Here is a 19,260-nt window from a genome sequence, read left to right as displayed (position 1 = left end):
TCTAACATATACAATTCTGTTACAAATCAATAGGGAGCAGACCAAAAACAGAGTAGGAAAATGTGAAAAAAAATAGAAAGAATCTAGAAATGTGTTCTCTTATAATAAGATGATGTCAAAGTTACACTATGTTTCACCTCTGTGATTGGTAGAGATAAAAAAATCAGATAACATGGTGCCAGGGTGAGCACGTAGTGAGAGGGCGGGAATTGATAAAACCCCTATAAAGCAATTTGGTAATATACAAGCAACCTTCTATTACCTTTTGATCTGGCTATTTTATTTCTAGGAATTTACTACAGAGAAATACTCTTAGACATGTGAGATAACATATATAGAGAGTTTTTCATATAATGTTTGTAAGATCAAAAATTTGAAACAATAAAAAATACCCAGCAAAAAACTGTTAATGAATGATATAGCACACCACACAGTAGAATAGAATTGAAAAAGGTTTTATGTACAAATAGAGAATGCACTTCAAAACATATTACTACATGAAAGAAACAGGGGGTAGAATAATGTGCATAATACTTTTACTATTATGTAAAAAGAAAATATGAATATGTACAAATTTGTTTCACAGATGCATAAGCTATTTCTGAAAAGGTATTTAGAAACTTATAAAACAGGAAAGGAATGAGTGTCAAAAGAAGAGTGTAAGAATTATATTTTATTGCTTAAACCTTGGCATTTGAAACTCTATAAATGTATTACCTACTTAAAAATGTTATTTTATGGAATAACCTTGGGAATAATGCCAGGATTTAACAAATGCTATTAAGGATTTCGAAATGATAGACTTAATTGGTGCAATAATATAAAAATTAAGACATTATTGAAATATAATAGCATTAAGTGGGCTGAATTCAAAACAATCATTGGAACTTTTCTGAGAAATTTAACATGATATCATTACAAGAGAGTTTTTTTAAGTGATTTGAGAGAGAGAGAGGAAGGGAGAGAGAGAGAGAGAGATCAATTCATTGTCCTCTTATTTATGAATTCATTGGTTGATTCTTATACATGCCCTGACCAGGGATTAAACCCACAACTTTGGCATAATGGGATGACGCTCCAACCAAATAATCTACCCTGTGAGGGCCATACTTATGATATCATTAAATATGGTCATTTCACTTTTACTCATCCACAATACAGACATTAAGGTTTCCATGTCAGCTAACATAGAGTCCTAGTTGGTCCCTGCACAGGAAGCCTTGAGGGTAGGTCTGCAAATGAATGCAGTCAAGTCAGTCTAGCACACACTGTGGTCACTGGTGTTGGGGGTGATGTTCACTGATCCCAGCTCCATAGATCACCTGCCATATGTAAGCTGGTGGGCTCACCTTCCTTCCCTATGCACTGCAAGTTCCCCTCCTTTCTAACCACTCTGTTCCATAAGAACCATTGGCAAAAAGTCAACAGATCTGGACCACAACCTGACCTTCTGAGAGCGACTGAGAACACATCTTCTTTCAGCAGTTCACAATATTTAATGTACCTAGTGACACCAACTTAAGGTACATATTAATTCCCTATTTTAAACACACAAATAGTGAAGATGAAGATTAAGAAACATTCCCATGTTTGGGATAGGAAGAAGTATGACAGCTAGAAATAGGGCTCAGAAATGGAGGGAAGAAGAGATTTGACAGAAGTTAAGAACCAACCAATCAGCAGGTTTCTTGGATTCTCATAGAGAAGAAGACCAAGTCCCATGGTTCCAGGGCTTAGTGAGGGCATGAAGGCCATGAACAGTGAACTCTAGAATTCACATGATATGATTTCCTATTTTCTACAAATTATGTGATACCTGGTGTGTAAAAATTTTATCAGCACATATTCTGTTTCAGTTGATAAATGTGTTATTCTTTACCAGTGGATCAACTAATATTAAAACAAGTCACTCAATTTGCAGGAGACCATGGCCAGGGTATGACAGAGCAGTCTGGCTGGCTGGCAGGCAGCTCAGAGCAACCCACATGCCTGCAAACAAACTCTCAATAACATCATTTCCCTCCCTTCCTCTAGCTGCTCTCTCCTTCTAATTTTATTTTTAATGGTCCTGTGTATTTTTACTAAAAGCCACCTCAAATATTTTTCTGGTGTAGTTAGAACATTAACCAAAGGCTGAAAAAAAACTAAAACAGAGGTGTACACAGAACGCCTGCTACGTGCCAAGATGTACTGGCAGGAGGTGGGGGATTTGGTGTATGGGGGAGAAAGCAACACAGTGTGCTGTGTAAGTGCTGCGTCAAGCATGCATAGGGGACACTCTAACTCAGTTAAGAGATAGCCAGTCAGATACCAGAGGGAAGGTTCCTCCTCCCTTCCCCAGGTGGCTGCACATCCCTCTCAGCAGTCCTGGAATTCCTGCATAAACCCTATTGCACAATAGCATCCTGTATGCAAATTCCAGTCCTGGGTCTCTCTGGAAGGCACTTGAAGGTACTTGGAACTATGTGTTTTGTTTCCTCAACACCTAACAAAATATGTGTCATATTGTAAACATTCACCAAATGTTAAATAAGTTGGTGAATAAGGAAATGAATGAATAAACGAATCTCTAAAAGTTTGACGCTGGACCTTCAAGAAGAAGTGAAATGTGGCGAAGTAGTAAAGGGAAATATCCAGGCAGAAGATAAGCAAGGTCTGGAAAAGCACTGAGAAGAGTGCCCATAGGCTTTTCAGGGAAAGCCATGGGGTTGAAATTGTGAAAGGGAACATATGGCAATGGTCATGAGGAGACTGAACAGATAAACAGGGGACCCAGTAAGGGAGAGCCTCTGATACCATGCTTTCTCCAGAAATGCACAACTTAATTCATTTGGGCAATTATGATCACACTAGAAGCCCAGTGCATGAAATTCTTGCATGAGGGTGTGTCCCTCAGCCTGGCCTGTGCCCTCTCACAATCCGGGACCCCTCGGGTAGGATCTCTAGGCCTGGCCAGTGATCAGGGCCTATCGGAACTTTCCTTCCCCCAGCTGCCAGCAGTTGGCCCTGCCCCCGCCACTGCCACTGCTTGCTATCTGTGCGGCACTGCCCCTACCCCCAATGGTCACCTCTCTCTGCAGGCGACAGGCGTGGGGTACAATTGCTTGGCTGGCCTGGGCCTCCCTCTGTGGGGTGATCAATCGCAGGGCTCTGCGATCTATTGCCCAATAGAGGGAGGCCCCGCCCACCCAGCCGGGGCTCCGAGATCGATTGCCACACCACGGGTGGCCTGGACCTTCCACTTTGGGGCAATCAATCACGGAGCTCTCCCCATCGGTCGCGCTGCAGAGGGTGGCCTCGACCTCCCTCTGTGGGGCAATCATGGGGTGGCAGTGCCCTCGACCAATCACATCGCACCTGCCATGGCTGGCCTGGCACCAGTGCATGTCATAGTGTGGTCATCCGGACGGTCATTCTGCTGTTCAGTCGATTTGCATATTATGCTTTTATTATTATAGAAGATTAATACTCAAATGCGAAATGTCACTCAAGGTATCTCTGTCTAGTTCTTTTAAATCAAGAACAACTCATTAATAACAGACAAAAGCCAAATATAATATGCTACATTTTATTATTTAGAGATGATTATTTAAATAATGGCATTGCCAGTATGAATTTAATATGCCATAAATATACCTGTCTTATTCATTCCAAAATTTGACTAACCTCAACTTTCATGGTGGCATGGAGGTACATTTGAGGAAGGTTGTCCAAAAACAAAAAATGAAATGTAGTCCAATAAGATTCTGAAAATAGCTTCCTTCTTATTGAGCCAGATGAGCAGTGCATTGTCTTCTCTGAGAAAAGCAGCACTTTGTGTTGCCATCAGTCACAGCATCTGGTAGTGACAGCTTTAAGGAGCCATGAAGACCATCTCCTTTAAATGCCAGAGTCAGAGAAGAAAAGAATGCTTTGTATCATGTATGACTATAAAATATTATGACTTTTTTTATAACAAATATAGCAGGATCCAAAAGTTCTCACCCCCAACCTTCTGCATTTCCAAAGTAACCAGTTAAAATTTTGAAACTAATGCATTTCATCCTGTGTAAGCCATGAGATGGGAACTATTTTCCTAAGTGACAACATGATGGTTACACACTAAGGACATTCTGAAGACACAGGGTTAGCTCAGCATAGTCAGAAAGAAAACAGGACCACAGCAAAGCTACGATAATCTTTGGCAGGCTTTTGCCAATGTTCAAATGGACAAGTATTCAATGGCTTCCTTCATCAGGCCCGTTCCAGCAGTGGCAGGCTATCTGCCGTGGACTCCCCTGGGAAGGAGACCGGAGGCCATGCGGCACACAGCCACATGTTCCATGTGAGCCACACTCAGAGGGTTGGTTTAATGGCTGGAGTTGCCAACTGGTAATCCCTATGTAGATCAAGTTCTAGGTAATCTTAGTGTTCCCATGGTGCCCTGCTGTCCTGGATGACTATTTATTCAGGAATTTGAAACGATTTCTTTTTTTAAGGCCTGAAAACTTGTGTTCACACAAAAACTGCTATATAAATGGCGATAAAAGCTTTATAAAGGAGCCAACTCAGATGTCTTTCAACAAATGAATGGTTAAACAAATGGTGGTGCATCCATACCATGAAATACTATTTGTCAATAAAAATGAATGAACACACAATTTGAATGGATCTCAAGGGAATTATGATAAGTGAAAAAAAATCTCATACATATTGTATGACTTCATTCATATAACTGTCTTGAAATAATAAAATTATAGAAATGGAAAAGAAATTAGTAGTTGCCAGGACTTAGAGATAGGAGGGGGAGGGGAATGAATATGAAGAGAAGCACAATGGTCTTGTGATGGAATGGTTCTGTATCTTACCAGGTATAGTGTCACAGTAATTGATACAAGTGATGCAACTACATAAAAGAAAAGTCACACACACAAATGAACAAATGAATGTAAAACTGGTAAAATATTAAATAAAGTCTGTGGAGTGTATCAATTCAATATTTGGTTTGTGATATAGTAATATAGTACTATTGTTATATTGTAAATCAGAAGACGCCTTAATCAATAAGCCAAATTTATTTGGAGTCCTGTTCATTTTCACTAGCGCTAGCGGGCCCAGAGGAACTCTTGCTTCTCAAATTCTGGGGCCCAATATGGTGGAAGTCTTTTCAATTTATATGTTTTTCAGCTCTTTGTTTTCCAAATTTGGAATGAGACTTCCGGACCTTCTGAGAAAAAGTCCTGTGTGCTGGGACAGGGCCGTGAGACCATCTCTCAAGGCCTGGCCTGGTGCCAGCACTGACAGCTCTGTCTGGGGCATATTTTATGGCCTCTCTGGAATGGGAAGTAGTCTTATTTTCCCTATTATTTAAGGAAGCAAATGTTTACAGAGTAGCAGGGTTAAAATTTTAAACAGCAGTTTTTATCCAAGATGGAGGTTATTATACTTCACTATAATTTTATAAGCTAGTACCACTGGGGGAAACTGGGTGAAAGATAAATGGGATCACTTTGTATTATATATTACAATACATGTGAATCTATAATTTCTCAAAATAAAAAGTTTAAGGACACATTCTTTCACCCGGTCTGTGTGGCTCAGCATTTGAGCGTTCGATGCAGAAACCAAGAGGTCACTGGTTTGCTTATCCATCAGGACTCATAGCTGGGTTTCAGGCTTGATCCTCAGTAAGGGGCGTGCAGAAGGCAGCCAATTGATGATTTCCTCTCTCACTGATGCTTCTATCTCTCTATCCCTCTCTCTTCCTCTCACTCTAAAAATAAATTTAACAAAATCATTAAAAAAGAATACACACTGGAGAAAGTTTTTTGACCTAGAACTCATGCTCACAGTGTGGCCCACCTGCCTATGGAGTGGGTTAGCCTCTCTCTTTTTTGGTTGTTTTATGAGCACCGACTATTAATTTTTAATCTGTAAAGGACATTCAAATGGAGGTCAGAATCCCAGAGCAGGGCAGCTCCACAGAGAGCTGATTTGGGTGCTGAGGCAGTGCTTAAACCCTGCTACAAACTCACATTTTGTCATCTGTAAAATGCAACTGGTCATCCCTTCCATGCCTGACATACTGGCCTATTAGGTAAGGAAACAGTGGCGAACTCTCATGTGTGCATATTTATAGTCATGCGTTCATATCTATAGTTGTGGAGCTACCATAGTATACTCTATGTCAGTGATGGCGAACCTTTTGAGCTCAGCGTGTCAGCATTTTGAAAAACCCTAACTTAACTCTGGTGCCGTGTCACATATAGAAATTTTTTGATATTTGCAACCATAGTAAAACAAAGACTTATATTTTTTATATTTATTTTATATATTTAAATGCCCTTTAACAAAGAAAAATCAACCAAAAAATGAGTTCGTGTGTCACCTCTGACACGCGTGTCATAGGTTCGCCATCACTGCTCTATCTAATAGATGCTCAATGAGTGGTCAACTGAAGTTTGTTAAACTGATGATTAATTGGAGGCCTTTAAGTAACAGCAGGGTAAATACTTACCAAAGTTAGGCTGCACAAACTTGGCGTTCTTTTCAATCTGAGGAGTCTATGCAGCTTTAAAAATATTTTGTGGTCTCTTTCATCTCTGATTTTATTTATTTGGGTCCACTCTGTTTCTTGATGAGTCTGGCAAGGGGTTCATCAATATTGTTTATCTTTTCAAAGAACTAGCTCTTGGATTTATTGATCTTTTTTTAATAATTTTTATTGATTTCAGAGAGGAAGGGAGAAAGAGAGGAAACATTAATAACGAGAGAGAATCATTGATTGGTTGCCTCCTGCACGCTCCCTACTGAGGATCAAGCCCCAAATCCCGGCATGTGCCCTGACTAGGAATCCAACCTGTGACCTCCTGGTACATAGGTCGATGCTCAAGCTCTGAGCCACCTCGACAGGGCTTTATTGATCTTGTATACTGTTTTTTTTAGTCTCTATGTCATTTATTTTCACTCTGATCTTTATTATTTCCTTCCTTATTCCTCAGGGTTTTTCTTGCTGTTCTCTTTCTAATTCATTTAGTTGTAGGGTTAGATAGCTTATTAGTCCTTTTTTTGTTTCTTGAGATAGGTCTGTAGTGGTATGAACTTCCCTCTCAGGACTGCTTTTGCCTTGTCCCATAGGTTTTGAATGCTTGCGTGTTCGTTTTCATCTGTTTCCAGGAAGTTTTTAAATTCTTGCTTGATCTCATTGGTAACCCATTCCATTGTTTAATAATATCCTATTTAGCCTCCATGTATTTGAGTGTTTTTGAGGTGTTTTTTATTGCAGTCGATTTCTAACTTCATGCCATTGTGATCTGAGAAGATGCTTGGTATTATATCAATCTCCTTTAATTTATATAGACTTTTTTTGTGCCATAACATGTGATCTATTTTTGTGAATGTTCCATGTGCACTTGAGAAGGATGCATATCCTGTTGCTTTGGGGTGAAATGTTCAGTAAATATACGTTAGATCCATCTGATCTAGTGTGTCATTTAAGAGCTCTTTTCCTTGTTAACTTTTTGTCTGGAAGATCTATCCAGTGATGTCAGTGGGGTGTTGAAGTTCCCTACTATGACTGTATTGCTGTCAATCTCTCCCTTAAAGTCCATCAAGAGTTCTTTTTATGTACTTGGGTGCCCCTATATTGGGTGCATATATGTTTACAAGGGTTATATTTTCTTATTGAATCATTCCCTTTAGTATTATGAAGTGACTTCTTTGCCTCTTGTTATGTCCTTTGTTTTGAAGTCTATTTTGTCTGATATGAGTATTGCTACCTCAGCTTTTTTCCCCCTTTCCATTTGCATGGAATATATTTTTCCATCCCTTCACTCTCAGTCTGTGATTATCTTTTGTTCTGAGGTAGGTCTCTTATAGACAGTATATATATGGGTCATGTTTTCTTATGCATCAGTCACCTTATGTATTTTATTGGAGCATTTAATCCATTTACATTTAAGGGTATTATTAAAGGTATTTATTTATTGCCACTTTTATTTTCCTTATGGTTGTGATCTTCTCTCTCTTTCTTCTTAAAGCAGTCCTTTTACATTTCTTGCATTGCTGGTTTGGTGGTAATGTACTCCTTTAACCTTTATAACAATTAAAACCACAGACACACAAAGGATTGTAAGCAAATACTATACCAACAAACTGGGCAACCTCAGCGAAATGGACAAATTCCTAGAAACATACAATCTTCCAAAACTCAATTAGGAAGAATCAGAAATCCTGAGTATGCCAATAACAACTGGTGAAATTGAAACAGTAATCAAAAACTTCTAGCAAACAGAAGTCCTGGACTAGATGTATTTTCAGGTAAATTTTACCAAACACTCAAAGAAGAACTAACACCTATACTCCTCAAACTATTCAAAAGAAATGAAGAGGATTTTTTTAAGAAGCCAGCATTATCCTAATTCCAAAACCAGAGACAAATACTACAAAGACAAAAAATTACAGGCCAATATCCCTGATAAACACAGATACTAAAATCCTAAAAAAAATTATTAGCAAATCAGATCCAGCAATATATTAAAGAGATCAAACATCATGATCAAGTGGGATTTATTCCAGGGATGCAAGGATGGTACAATATTCACAAATCAATAAATTTGATACATCACATAAACAAATTGAGAGATAAAAACTACATGATCATATCAATAGATGCAGAAAAAGCATTCAACAAAATCCAGCACCCTTTTCTGATAAAAACTCTCAGTAAAGTGGGAATAGAGGGAATCATACCTCAACATAATAAAGGCCATACATGGCAAAACTGCAGCCAACATATTAATCAATAGGCAAAAACTAAAAGTGTCCCCCTTAAGACCAGGAAGAAGACAAGGATGTCCACTTTCAACACTCTTATTCAACATAGTGTTGGAAGTCCTAGCCACAGCCATCAGACAAGAAGAAGAGATAAAAGGCATCCAAATTATAAAGGAGGAAGTAAAAATGTCATTATTCAAATATGATATAGTATTATACATAGAAAACCCTAAAAACTCCACGAGGAAAATACTTAATAAATGAATTTTGGCAAGATAGCAGGACACAAAATCAACATCCAGAAATCTGTGGTATTTTTATACACCAATAATGAACTCTCTGAAAGAGAAACTAAAAGCAATCCCATTTCCCATTACAGAAAAAAATATATAATACCTAGGAATAAACTTAACCAAGAAGGTAAAAGATCTGTACTTGGAAAACTATAGGACATTGAAAAAAGAAATAGAGGAAGATACAAACAAATGGAAGCATATCTTCATGGATTAGAAGAATTAACATCATTAAAATGTCTGTACTACCCAAAGCAATCTACAGATTCAACGCAATCCATATTAAAATACCAATGGCATATTTAACAGAGCTAAAATAATATTCCAAAAATTTCTTGATAAAGAAGAACAAAGTAGGAGGGATCACAATAATGGATATCAAACTATACTGCAAAGCCATTATAACCCAAACAGCCTGGTACTAGCACAAGAACAGGCATACAGATAAATGGATCAGAACAGAGATCCCAGAAATTGAACCCCACAATTGCAGTCAATGAATATTTGACAAAGGAGGAAAGAACATACAATGGAGTAAGACAGTCTCTTCAACAAATGGTGGTGGGGAAATGGACAGACACATGCACAAAGATGAAACTAGACGACCAACTTACACCATACACAGGAATAAACTCAAGGTGGATAATAGACTTACATGTAAGGCATGAAACCATGAAAATCTTAGAGGAGAAAATAGGCAGTAAAATCTCAGACATCTCATATAGCAATATGTTTATGGATACATATCCTAGGGCAAAGGAAACTAAGGAGAAAATAAACAAATGGGACTTCATCAAAATAAAAAGCTTCTGCACAGCAAAAGAAACCACTATCAAAATGTAAAGGAAACCCACTGTATGATAGAACATATTTGCCAATGATATATCTGATAAGGGGTTAATATCCAAAATATATAAAGTATTCATACAACTCAACAAAAGGAAGACAATCCAAAAAAAATTGGCAGAAGATTTGAATAGACATTTCTCCAAATAGGACATACAAATGGCCAAAATACATGAAAAAATGCTCAAAGTCACTAATCATCTGAGAAATGCAAATTGAAACCACAATGAGATATCATCTCACACCTGTCAGAATGGCTACCATCAACAAACAATGCTGGTGAGGATATGAAAAAAATGGAACACGTTGATTCACTGCTGGTGGGAATGCAGATTGGTGCAGCCACTATGGAAAACAGTATGGAGTTTTCTCAAAAAATTAAAAATGGAACTTCCATTTGACCTAGTGATCTCACTTCTGGGAATATATCCTAACAACCCCAACACACCAATCACAAAGAATATATGCACCCCTATGTTCATAGCAGCATTATTTACAATAGCTAAGATTTGGAAACAGCCCAAGTGCCCATCAGTAGGTGAATGGATACAAAAGCTGTGGGACATTTATACCATGGGATACTATGCAACTATAAAAAAGAGGGATCTCTTACCCTTTGGGACAGCATGGGTGGACCTGGAAAATATTATGCTAAGTGAAATAAGCCAAACTGAAAAATACAAATATTACATGATCTCACTTATTTGTGGAACCTAATGAACAAAATGTATTGACTACAAAATAAGACCCAAAGCATGGAGGCATGGAACAGACTGACATACCTCAATGTGGGATTGGGGGGATGAGAAAAGATAAACCAAAGAAATTATATACTTATATGCATAGCCCATGGACAGGGGCTATAGGGTAGTGAAGAACTGGAGGAGTGGGTAGGAGCTGGGAAGAGGGGGGGAAGAGGGGAAAATGGGAGGTATCTGAAATACTATCAACAATAACAAATATATTTTTAAAAATTTCATGGTGAAATTTATACTATTTTCAGCTCAAACCTCCCCCATGAATTCCAGACCCATATGTCCAATTGTCTACTCAACATTTCACTGGATGTCCAATAGACATTTCAATCTCAACCTGTTGGAAATGGAGTCCCTGTTTCTCTCCAAGCTTGCTCCATTTCCAGCTTCCTCATTATAGTCAATGGCGCCACCATGCTAGTTGCTCAAATCTAAAACCTCAGACACCATGACTTTTTTTTTCTTTTATTGCATGTATATTCCATCAGCAAATTGTATTGACTCCATCTTCAGAAATCCAACTACAGATAGTCCCCAACTTATGATGGTTCAACTTACTAGCACAATTTTTCATCTTTGCAATGGCGCAAAAACAATATTCATTGAAGTAGAAACAATAGCACACATTTTGAATTTTGATATTTTCCCAGACTATTGATACTCTCTCATGTTGCTGGGCAACAGCAGTGAGACTCAGCTCCAGTCAGCCACACGATCACAAGGGTAAACAACTGATACTCTACAATGTACTGTATTATTTGTATTTTTGTAATATTTCTTTTTATTTTTTAATTTAATTATATTTTTCCCATTACCATTTATTCCCTCTATGACCTCTTCCACATCCACTCACCCCCTACCATCCCAAAATCACCACACTGTTGTCCATGTCCATGAGTTTTCTCTCTCTTTTCTTTTTTCTCAATCCATCCACCCCCGCAACAGCCCCCCACCCTCGCCACCACCACCACCATCAACACCACCACCAGAGCTGTCTGCCTGCTCTCTATGAGTCTGTTTCTATTTTGCTTGGTAGTTCAGTTTCCTCATTGAATTCCACATATGAATGAAATCATATGGTACTTCTCTTTCTCTGACTGGTTTATTTCACTTAGCATAATGTTCTCCAGGTCCACCCATGCTGTCACAAAGGGTAAAATTTTCTTCCTTTTTACAGCAGAGTAGTATTCCATTGTGTACATGTACCACAGCTTTCTTATCCACTCATCTACTGATGGGCATTTAGTCTGTTTCCAAATCTTGGTTATTGTAAATAACACCGCAATGAACGTAGGGTATATATATTCTTTGAGTTACTGTTTCAGGTTTCTTCAGATTGAACACAGGGATACATATATTCTTTGAGTTAGTGTTTCATGTTTCTTCAGATAAATTCCCAGAAATGGAATTGCTAGGTCATAAGGCAGTTCCACGGTGGCTGCACCAATCTGCATTCCCACCAGCAGTGCATGAAGGTACCCTTTTCTCCACATTCTTGCCAACAATTTTTGCTTCTTGATACATTGATGATAGCCATTCTGACAGGTGAGGTGATATCTCATTGTGATTTTAATTGACATTGCTCTGATGATCGGTGACACTGAGCATCTTTTCATATGTCTATTGTCCATCTGTAAGATGTCCTCTTTGTAGAAGTGACCATCTATTCAGGTCTCTTGCCCATTTTTTAATTGGATTTTTTGTGGGTTTTTTTGGTGTTGAGTTGTATAAGTTTCTTACGTATTTTGGATTTTAACCCCTTATCAGATGTATCATGGGCAAATAAATTCTCCCATTCAGTGAATTGTCTTTTCATTTTGTTGATGGTTTCCTTTGCTGTGCAAATAGTCTTTAGTTTCATGTAGTCACATTTGTCTATTTTTTCTTTTGTTTCTCTTGCCAGAGGAGATATATCCGAAAGAATATTGCTATGAGAGATGTCCAAGATTTTACTGCCTATGTTTTCTTCTAGAATTTTTATTATTTCAAGTCTAACATTTAAGTCTTTAATTCATTTTGAATTCGTTCTTCTGTGTAGTGTAGGAAAGTGCTCTAGTTTCATTTTTTTCACGTATCTGTCCAATTTTCCCAACCAACACCATTTCTTGAAAAGACTATTTTTAATCCATTGTGTGTTTTTGCCTCCTTTGTCAAATATTAATTGAATATAAAGGCATGGATTTATTTCTAGGCACCCTATTCTGTTTTTATGCCAGTACCATGTTGTTTTGGTTACTATCCTTGTAGTATAGTTTGATATCAGGTAGGGTAATTCCTACAACTTTTTTCTTCTTTCTCACAACCGCTGTCACTATCCTGGGTCTTTTGTGGTTTTATACAAATTTTTAAAACATTTGTTCTAGTTCTTGAAATACTCCATTGGTGCCTTGATAGGAATTGTATTGAATCTGGAGATTGTTTTGGGTAATATGGACATTTTAATGATGTTAGTTATTCCTATTCATGGACACAGTATATGCTTCTCCTTATTTGTATCTTCCTCAATTTCTTTCTTCAGAGTGTCTTACAATTTTCCAAGTACAGGTCTTTTACATCCTTCATTAAATTTATTCCTAGGGATTTTATTGGTTTTGAAGCAATTTTGAATGGGATTGTTTTGTTTTGCTTTTCTGTTTGTTTGTTTGTTTGTTTGCATTTCCCTTTCTAATAGTCATTTTTGGAGTATAAAATGCAACTAATTTCTGATTATTTATTTTGTATCCTGCTTCTTTACTAAATTCATTTATCAGTTCTAGTAATTTTTGGTGGCATCTTTAGGATTCTCGATGTACAATATCATGTCATCTGCAAATAATGATATTTTTACTTCCTCCTTTCCAATTTGCTGCCTGTTATTTCTTCGTCTCTGATCGCTGTGGCTAGGACTTCCATTACTATGTTGAATAAGAGTGGTGAAAGCGAACACCCCTGGCTTGCTCCTATTCTTAGGGGCAATGCTTTTAGTTTTTGTCAATTGAGTATGATGTTGACTATAGGTTTGTCATATATGGCATATTTTACATTGAAGTATGTTCCTTTTGCTTAGAGTTTTTATTATAAATGAGTGCTGAATTTTGCTTAGAGTTTTTATTATAAATGAGTGCTGGATTTTTATCAAATGCCTTTCCTGTGTCTATTGACATGATCATGTGGTTTTTATCCTTCAATATGTTTATGTGGGGTATCAAGTTTACTGTTTGTGGATATTGTACCAACCTTGCATCCCAGGAATAAATCCCACTTGATCATGGTGTATGATCTTTTTAGTGTATTGCTGGATTTGGTTTGCTAATATTTTGTTGAGGATTGTAGCATCTATGTTCATCAGTGATATTGGCCTATAATTTCTTTCTTTGCAGTGTCTTTATCTGGTTTGGGGTTTAGCATAATGCTGGCCTTGTAAAATGAGCTTGTAAGTCCTCCCTCCTCTTAAATTTTTGGGAATAGTTTGAGAAGAATAGGTGCTTTTCACAGTGAGATGTTATGTGGGCACCTTTCCTGGTTCTGGTGCTCTGGGCTGGTGAGCCCAGCTTGGGGCTTACACCCCAGATTTCTCAGGGGGAACCCCTGCAGCTGAGATATCACTCTGGAACTTCTGCAGCTGCCTGTGGGAGCCTGGCCAGCCCTCTTGCACCTCCTCTCTTCCTACCAGTATCAATGTGACCTCCTCTTTAAGTCCTTGGTTATAAGGCTTCTCTCCAGCTAGTCTTCAGGTATTACTCAGGATGATTTTTCTATATTTTCATTGTAATTCTAGTTTGGTCCTAGGAGAAGGTCAGTGTAGCTTCCACCTAATCTGCTATGATCTTGGAATCCCCCGCTAGTATTTTTTGACCATTGTATTTTGTGTTTTTATGTCCCATCATGTCTGCAAAATACCTATCTCTATCTCTGGCTTCTGGAGAGAAAAGGAAAGCAATTACTCTTGAGATAAAACTCAAAGTAATTTCCCAACTGTAGGCTAATGTAAGTCTTCTGAATACGTTTAAGGTAGTCTAAGTTAAGCTGTGATGTTTGGTAGGTTAGGTGTATTAAATGCACTTTCAACTTAGGGTATTTTCAGCATACAATGGATTTGTGAGTACATAACCCTTTCATAAGTCTAGCCACATCTGTGCCTTTCACCATCACTAATGACAGCCCTTGGTGCACATGTCCCCCAGACCATCGCAGTAACTTCTCTGTGGCTTAGTGAGTAACAGCCCCATCTGTCCAGGCCTCCCTGCTTCTGCATGGCATTGGCATGGCTCTCCCACATGAACTCCAAAATGTGGCCAACTTGAAAAGCAAGCCAGAAACCGGAAAGCATTGCTCCTTCCGACTAACACTGCTGGTGCCTGGAGACTCCTTAGCTGCCTTGTGAGTGGCTACCTTGGCTATCCTGTTGAGTGATGAGAGACTCAGGTCAGTCACTGCATCCCCCAGACAGAATTCAGCCACACCCCAGGACCAACGCTGCCTGGCTGGCCAGGCCTGCCTGAGAGATGTTATTGGAGCCCAGATGCACAAGGGATCCCAGCCCAGAGCAGCAGTCCTGCCCTGCTCAGGCCATTTCACATTACATACCACAGAATCATGAAAGGGCACTGCTGCAAGTCACTAAGGTATGGAGCAATTGGTTATACAACCTCTTAATGGTCTTTCCCTTCCACATTTGAGCCCCACAGTCCACCCGCAACACAGCTGACATATTAATACCATAGGGGAGCAATGGGGTCCGAGAGGGTCCAGTGTCAGAGTATAGAAAAACCACTATAAACCTTGCTTTTGCCTTCAGTGACATCAGGGCAACAGCAAGTGTACATCAGAGAAACAACACAATTCACTAGGGTCTCAAGACAATGGCTCTCTCTCCTGTGTTAAATAGACTAGGCACCCTGGTCTCCCCAACCACCACCCCACACAGGCCCTTTGCATGGGGTGATTATTCTTTCCATAACACTCTACCTTCAGAGATATGCACCCTGCACCTCTTTCCACTCATTTCACCAATGTCACTTCCACGGAGAAGGCCACTCTGCTTTAAGTTGTAGCCCTCTCTGCAGCTCCTCCCTCCCCATATCCTGCTTTATGCTTTATTTCCTAAGCTATGATGAATTTTAACATAATATGACAATTACTTACTGATTGTGCTTATTGTGTACACACACACACACACACACACAGAGAGAGAGAGAGAGAGAGAGAGAGAGAGAGAGAATATGAGTTCCATGCAGACAGACATCAGCCTGTTTGATATAAAAATATCAAACTTGAACTCAGATGACAGCAATAAGTGAGAAGTCCCAGAGAGAGCACTGAAGCTCTTTGTGTGTGAAAAAGTATTAGTCAGCAAGCAAAGGTTGTTTTTAAGTCTTTAACCACAACTGGCTCATCCCGGGCTCTCCCAGGCTGAAATGGTGCTGGTTATGCAATCTCGGTGACTACTCCTCAGTTAAGCAGGTGAAGGGGATGGAGTGCCTTAGCCCGCCCAGCTTCTTTGGTGAGTCACAGCATTTCTCAGGCCCACTTCCCTGGACTCTGCCACCTGTACACTCACCATGTCTTAGAATGCAAGGAAGATAATGCAGATGGGACAGCCTCAGGGACTCCAAACCAGACATAGTCCACGGGGGAGGATTAGTGGGGTGAGAGCAGGCTGCAGGCTGCTGACTAACTTCTCTGTAAGGAGCTCTGAGGCTCAGGCAGCGAGTGTTTCCTCTTCACTTTGCAAAATAGTAGCTCAGTGGCCCTTCCAAGTTTTGAACACAGATCAGCAGCTCTTGGCCTTCGCCTCATATTCATTGCTGAAAAACAGAAGGAGTATTCTGCAGGATCTAAGCTGTCTCTAAACAGGACGCGTGGGGGTGAGCATTGCACGCAGTATGTGGAACGATTTAGTCATGAGAGGGTCATACACTCACCATAATGAGATGGTGTCATTGAGAGGGGAGTCTCTTCCTGCTTACATATGTCTTTCATTGCCCTTTGCTATCTGTGACCAACAAATTTAAATAAACACACACATATATGGTGAAGAATTTCGGTGTATAGCAAATCTACTAAATACAAACAAATGTTTGTCATCATGAGGATGTTTTTTTGTTTACTCCAAATGTGATCATTTCACCACCTTCCTTTGTATAATCAAATGTACATGCCCTCACTTCAGGATATAAAAAATAGTTCTCCTAAAGTAGGCAAAAATAATCAGGGAGTGGACGAGAAGGCCCAGGGAAAGGGAGATTAAAGAGAATTCATTCTGTAGACAAGCTCCCAGGAGACCTATGGGTAGGATCCCTGCCCACAAACCCTCCTTGGGGATGGATACCTGGTTCAGGGATAGAGCCCACCCAGTGACCAGTATCCTGAAAGAAAGGGCAGGTATGTGCTGTGGTGTGAGTCATGGAGTCCTCCTTACCTCAGTTTCCTTGCCTGAGAGCTGAAAATAACTACAGCACCTCCCTGGTGATGCCAATGAAGAATGAAATGAGACCATTCAGGGGAAGAGTTGGAAACATACAAAGCACACAGTCCATCTTAGCTTCTGTCATTATTATAAGCCATGGCAAGATAATAGCAAGATGACCTGAACCCTTTCTATGGTCCCCTATACACTCCTCATGGGATCAGAAACCAGGCAGGCAGAACACATGCAGGACAGATTCACAGAACACAAGCTTGGCAATGAAAGCAAGGCCAGGGCAATACCTTCTCCGGGAGTTTAACAGAGAATACACGCCAGAAGCCTCGCTCAGGAACCCCCTCCACACACAGCCTCACAATCATGTGTCATCAGCTTCACCAGGCTTATCATGCTGAGTTAACAGAAGTTCTTCATCATTCATTTCCTGTGCCCAGGAGCACAGGGAGTCAGTGTGGGATCCTAGAGTAAGACACCTACACCTGCTTTCAGGTATGGTATCAAACCCACGTTATTGTGTGACCTGGGGCAGCACACTGAACCTTCCATTGCCTGAGTTAGTCTTATTGTTAAAGGGCAGCACCATAATAAAAAACAGATGCAAACATCCCGAAGAAGGAAGTCAGGCACCCATGTTATGCCCTTTGTTCCTTCTACTTCAATAGCATTGTTTTGGGAACTTCTCAGTTGGCCATAAGTTTATATAACCAACCCTTCATCTGCCAATTATAATAGAAAAAATGCTTGAGGTTTAACAGAGCAGTTATGTTCACATAAAAACAACACCAGATTCTGCACTGAAATGAATCCAGTTTTCATCGCTACTGATAATGGAAGGAAACACTATTTGAAAAAAGGCTATTCTATACCTGTAATTGTAAACAGTCTAGTAATTGTCAGAGGAACCAAGTACAGATCATCTTCAAGGAAGGTTAAGCAACACCATTTGTCTGGTTGGCTTCCTCATTAATTACGAGTTATTGAACTTTGAGTCTAATTTTTAGATTTTATGCACTCTTATTCCCCAAATCCTACAAAGCTCATTAATTTATACACTCACCAAATGGTTCTTCACATACTAAGTGACAAGTACTCATCTATGCCTCTGAGATGCAATAATGAGCACAATAGGCTGAAACAGCTCAGAGTCTGCTGGGGGAAAGAGATCAAGTGCAATGACAACAGTCCTATGACTGGGGCAAACACAGAACTACCTTAGAGCCCATAGTTGGCTCTTCACCCAACCTTAGGGCCCAGAGTTCTTAGAATGAGTAGTAGATCAGACCCGACATGATAGCAAAAGTTAATAGGGCAATACATAGAGTATTTCAAGCAGAGAGAACAACAAATGTAAAACCTCAGAGCAAATGAGACCATGATGTGTTTATGTAAATGCATAGATTTAAAGGCTATGGGGGTGAGAGAGAAGGGCGGAAAACTAAACAAAGGCTTTAATACAAGCATGCTAAGAATTTTGGACTTTATCTTCTTGAAAGTAATAGAGAGCCATTGATAGATGGATGCAAAAATTATAGATTACAGAATCAAGGAGACCCAGGGAAGAGGCTTCTTAAAGGAGGGAGGGGTCAACACTGCCCAAGACCACAAGAGAGGTCAAGTAAGAGAAGGGCGTAGTGGCAAAGGTAAACAATTCCAGCTGCTATAACGAACCCCAAAATCTCAGTAACTTGACTCAACAAAAGTTAGTTATTCACTCACAGAAACCCACTCTAGATGTTCCTGGTGAGTAGCAGTCTTCCATCTGGTCATGTGGGAATCCATGTGTCTTCCATACTATGGTTCTGCCCTCCTCAGTTTCTCTCCATTCAGTCAGATGAGAGGGAAAGTGTTGCAAGAGAAGGTATTAATGAGCCAGGCTTGTAAGCAACGGATGCCCATCACTTCTACACACATTCAAGTAGTCAGCTAAGTTACATGGACACATGGAGATGAGAAAATACAATGTAACTGTATGCTTGTGATAAAAAATGACACAGATTTTGGTTTCTCTTTATAACTCTCTGCTATAAGAACTGAAAAAAAGATCCTTCAAGTTGAGCAACAGAAGACGGTTATTGACTGTATCAGTCAGTTATTGCTGCTTAACAAACCACCCCAAAACTTTGTGATTTAAAAAAAGCAATGATTTATTTTTTTCTCATGGATCTATGGTTTAGCTAGAACACACTGCTGACGCAGGCAGGACTCA

Source organism: Myotis yumanensis, unplaced genomic scaffold (assembly GCF_028538775.1).
Source record: "Myotis yumanensis isolate MYYU_CA2020_CCGP unplaced genomic scaffold, mMyoYum1.0.hap1 SCAF_15, whole genome shotgun sequence".
Lineage (NCBI taxonomy): Eukaryota > Metazoa > Chordata > Mammalia > Chiroptera > Vespertilionidae > Myotis > Myotis yumanensis.
The sequence above is the reverse complement of the archived record's forward strand: the minus strand, read 5'-3'. Positions refer to the sequence as shown.